At 46.4% G+C, this 4,658-nt stretch overlaps 1 non-coding gene across 1 annotated transcript; it reads right to left on the bottom strand.

Annotated features, from left to right (window-relative positions):
- Positions 1-2,865: 2,865 nt before the first annotated feature.
- Positions 2,866-3,082, bottom strand: LOC113456893. Its single transcript, XR_003377622.1, has one exon. It is a non-coding gene; the product is annotated as a small nucleolar RNA U3 (small nucleolar RNA).
- Positions 3,083-4,658: the final 1,576 nt, after the last annotated feature.

Raw genomic sequence — 4,658 nt, 5'->3', positions numbered from 1 at the left:
ACATCAAACAGCTAAATTGGCTGGTTGGTGAGCCAAGGGGATCTGCCTGCCTCTGTTTGCCAAGTGCTGGGGTCACAGTGCTTGCTATGACACACAGTTTCTCTTACATGACTTCTGGGAATTGAACTCAGGTCCTCAGACCTGTAAAGCAAATGCTTTGGTGACTGGCATGTCCGCCCAGCACACTAATGTTTCCCTTCAAGGTATGCTTACAGTTAGTACACCCATCACTCATGCTCCAGAATCAGTGTACAACAGTAAACAAAATGGACAAAGAACTCTTCCTACCCATTGAAGTGTATATTCAAGTAGGAATAAACAAGCAAAAAAAATAAGCATTTAAAATAAGAATTGCGATTGTATATAAAGTAGCAAAGCAAAGGAATAGTGAAAATGACATTCAAACAGACTTGAAAAGGGGTGGCGAGGTGAGGTATGAATGTGTGGATGCTCCTGGAAATCAAGAAAGTCTGTGGCCTGCCTTCTGGGCAGCCATGTCAGAGAAGAACAAAGACCCACACTCTAGAGTATGGAGCAAGATGGGGCCTTCTACATGACAGAAAAAATTGTCTTGGGTAAAAGCAGGGTTGTGTTGCTCCATTCCTGTTACTACTTCCCAAGCTTCGTGCACATCAAAAAAAAAAAAACTAGCTTGGGAAAAAACAGATTGCTGGGGGCGGGACTTCCATCGTGGTATACTGGAGAGCCTAGACACCTTGCTTGGTCCCATCTTCAGTGGTAGCAATGCTGAGACATTTCTTTGCCAAGGCTAGCATTACCCTCATAGCAAAACCAGAAAATGATACCATGGTGGGGAAGACTGACAAAACAAAAACAAGTAAACCAAAAATACTGCAAGCTAATGTCCCCAACAGTGCAAAAATTCCTAACCCAGTACTAGCAAGGCAGAGTTCCACAGCGCTTTGGAAGAACCATTGTTCACGATTAAATGCCGCGTGTCTCTGGAACGCAAGGACAGTTCAATTGCTGCAAAGCACCAAAGTGCTCCTCAAGATTAAGAGAATGAAGAGCACATTCCGTGTTCCTCTCTCATCAGAAGCAGAAAACACATTTGCCAAGATAAACACACTTTTGGGATAAAACTTCTTGAGCGATTAAGTACGGAAGAAAAGTACTTCAACATAATAAAGTCTGTAGAAGACAAGCCCATAGGCAAGACCCTACTCAGTTATGGACAGTTAAAAGCGTTCCTTCCGGTACGGGAGCAAGACAAAGCTGTCCAATCACTGTCTCTCTTCTCAAAGCACTGAAAGCCCTAACCAAAGTAACCATTCCAAAAAGACATTGAAAGCAGAAAAGATGGTGTTAAATTTTAACTGGATGCAAAAGGAGCTGCCTTTCAGACCGTGAGCTTTAAATCACTGTAGTGAGACCCAAGTCTTTATTCATCAAAATAGTTATTATACAGTCAGTACACCCTTGCCAATGAGAAAGGTTTGCTTATTCCTGTATTGCAAAAACCCGTGCTTTGGGATTTGACAGGCTCTTGGAAAGCCCTCCTGCATCCTGCTGGCTGTGGGAGGGTTTCCCTGCAGAAAGCCATCAAGACACTTGAGGAAGTGGTCAGGCAATGAGAGGTTATGAGAACGGTGGGTGAGGAAGACACAGTATCCATGTGAGAAGTTTTGCTTCAAAACTTCAAACAGACCGCTGTATTTTGGCACAAGCACTGCCACAGTTCTAAGAATTCCTCAATCGAGCCCTGGACAGCGGCGGCTTTCTCCATCTCCCTTGATACCTTGGGAGGAGATGTGATCCTACTGGAGCCTGGTGTGGAATTACTAGTCCCTGGAGTCACAGAGAAAACTGCCTGGGGTGAGTCACACTCAGCAGTGGGCAGGCTCACACAGAGAAAACTGCCTGGGGTGAGTCACACTCAGCAGTGGGCAGGCTCCCTGGCTCTCTCCCAGGATCTGAGCTCACAGCCCCGGCTGTTGGGTTAGCGCCACCCACCAGCCCCACCTCCCCTTATCACACCCCTCCACTGGAGTCTGAGAGTTTGTTTTTTTCCCTCCATCCCACTCTCTTCATACTTTTTCCTCCTGCTCTCACTCGTCCATGTTTGGGAAAGTGAGTATCCCACTCCGATCTGCTTGAAGCAATGACATATAACCTCTTACTGGAGATGAACCCTGCTAAGAACCGTCTGTCCCATTTGCTTGAAGTAAATAACTCTCAAGTGGATAGACAATTAGAACTCACTTACCCATTCTTTCCTCATGGATGTGACATCCAGTTGTCATTGCCTTATGTGCACCCTCTTACTGCCATGAAGCTGGTTTAAGACTATGGTTCCACAGGTCAGGTTGTTGGCTGTGCCAGTATCATCCTGTTTTCATACAACAATAGCTATGACCATTTCAGACTGTGATTGGCTGCATGTCCCCAAATCCTCATAAGAGTGTCCCAGGCAAGTAAAACAAATTGCTCTTCTGTGACCAAATCCACAGGTGCTAGTCAGACCTGGCAACTCAGGCAGGACAAGTGCCAGGCAGGGCCTCTTGCCCACTGTTCACCTGTGGCTTTGGAGGTCGTGATTGCCTGAAGGCCAGTGGGTACCTAGACATCTTTCGCAGACAGGATGAAGGGGCGGGGCAAAGGAAAAAAGTGATCTCTAATCTGAATGTAGCCTGTTTGTCAGGAAGTTTCCTTGAAGAGTCTCACAAGAAAGCTTTGCTTAAATCTGAGTAGAAAGAGCTACATTTGGGGACCTCTCTGAAGAGAGAAATAACATAAAAAGTTGAGGATGTCAGCACCCCAAAAGCTTCAGGAGTGTTAGCAGTTAGGTGGGTGAATGAATGCTGGGTGATGAACAAGGCATGTCATGATGAACTTGTTTTTCTGTTCACTCAGACTGTGTTCCTTTCCTCTCGCTCTCCTAGAGAGAGAGATGAACGATCACCAGCGACAGGAGACAGTCACAGAAAAGCAGCGCCTAGAGCCGGCTTCATGCTCAGGAGGGAAAGCTACATCTCATTCTCGTGGTCTCGGGTGCTCTACACAGTGAGAGAAACTTCTCTAGTAACAAACCCTGCAAGTAACGGCTTAGAAGTCCAATCTTTTAAAACAGGATACTCACGTTTATTTCTCAGTGTCCATAGGGAAGCTAGCTGAGTGCCTGACTGTCAGTCCTTGGATGTCACATTAAGGCCGAGAATAAAATGACTTGGCTCCCTATTTGTTAAGATTTTTCTCTAACTCATTCAGTGATGTTTGCCAGGTTTGTCGGCAAAGCTCTGTTCTCAACAATACAGTCAAGAGCGGCTGAACAATGGGGGTGTGTTCTGAGACAGTATTGTCTCTGTACCAACTTCAGGGTGCTTTCACAACGCGGAGGGCTGGGGCAGGCACTGGATGTCACCTCTCAGTGCAGTCAAGAGCTGCAGAAGCCCCGAGTGTTAATGCTGCTGCCAGCTGCTGAGGCCCAGTTTGCAAGAAGTTGTGCCTTTAGGGGGAGGCCAGTAAAATCAAGGCTGAGAGGGGAGCAAAGGCATCAGACAGCAACTGGGAACGTGGAGCGGTTGCTAGAAAGCCTGCTTAGCATCACAAAGCCCCAACGGTCTAGTCCTACCCCTGTGTAAACCAGGCATGCGATGTACACCTGTAATCCCAGCACTCGGGAAGTGAGGACAGAAGGAGTGGGAGTTCAATGTTCTCTTTGGCTGCATAGCAAGTTTGAGACTAGCCTGGATTACATGAGACCCTGTCTTAAAAAAGAAAAAAGAACAACAACAAGAAGCAAGCAATCGTTGCCTGACAACATCAACAAGTGCTGTGCCCTGTACACTGCTGTATGTTTGTGCTCCTGGTTGGAGGCACAGTTAGGGATTTGGAATTTCATCAACATACACACATATACACATACAGATACATACATGCACATAAGCACACATAGACATTCATACACAGACATACATATACACAGAGACATATACATGCACATACATACATTGACACATATACACATATAGACATATGCATACAAATGTTTGCACAAAGAGACACACACATGGACACACAGATATACGTAAATACACATACATACACACACACACACACATACACATGAGAGGGGTAGTTTGGTACTGACTTTACCAGGGCTGTATCGGCTCCACTGTCATCTCACAGGCCCACCTTCATGTATGCTCCTCAGTCTCGGGAATGCCACTGATGCTCATGTTACACCACGCTTTTCCCTGCCTTCCTACCAGGATATTAGACGATGCACTGTTCTGTTTCTGACCTGAATCAGAATGCCTCTCATTCCTGTTATAGAATGTTATGGGGGCCGCTGGGGAAATGGCTCAGTGGGTGAGTGCCATTGCTGCACAAGCAGGAGAATCTAGGTTCGAATCTTCTGAATCAGCAGTAAAACATAACTTCTGTGCTGCAGGAGGTGAAAATAGCATGGTGAATGAGCGTGCCGAGACCAGCCTAGTTCTGGGTTCAGTGAGAGGGACCCCATCTCAAGGGAGCCAGGCAGATGGTGATAGCACGGGATGCCCAATGCCCTCCTTCAGCCTGTGTGAAAATATGCATGCACACACCTGTACACACACACAGCATGCACACACCTGTACATACACACAGCATGCACACACCTGTATACACACACAGCATGCACACACCTGTACATA

Source organism: Microtus ochrogaster, chromosome 16 (assembly GCF_000317375.1).
Source record: "Microtus ochrogaster isolate Prairie Vole_2 chromosome 16, MicOch1.0, whole genome shotgun sequence".
In the NCBI taxonomy this organism is placed as follows: domain Eukaryota; kingdom Metazoa; phylum Chordata; class Mammalia; order Rodentia; family Cricetidae; genus Microtus; species Microtus ochrogaster.
The sequence above is the reverse complement of the archived record's forward strand: the minus strand, read 5'-3'. Positions and strand labels throughout refer to the sequence as shown.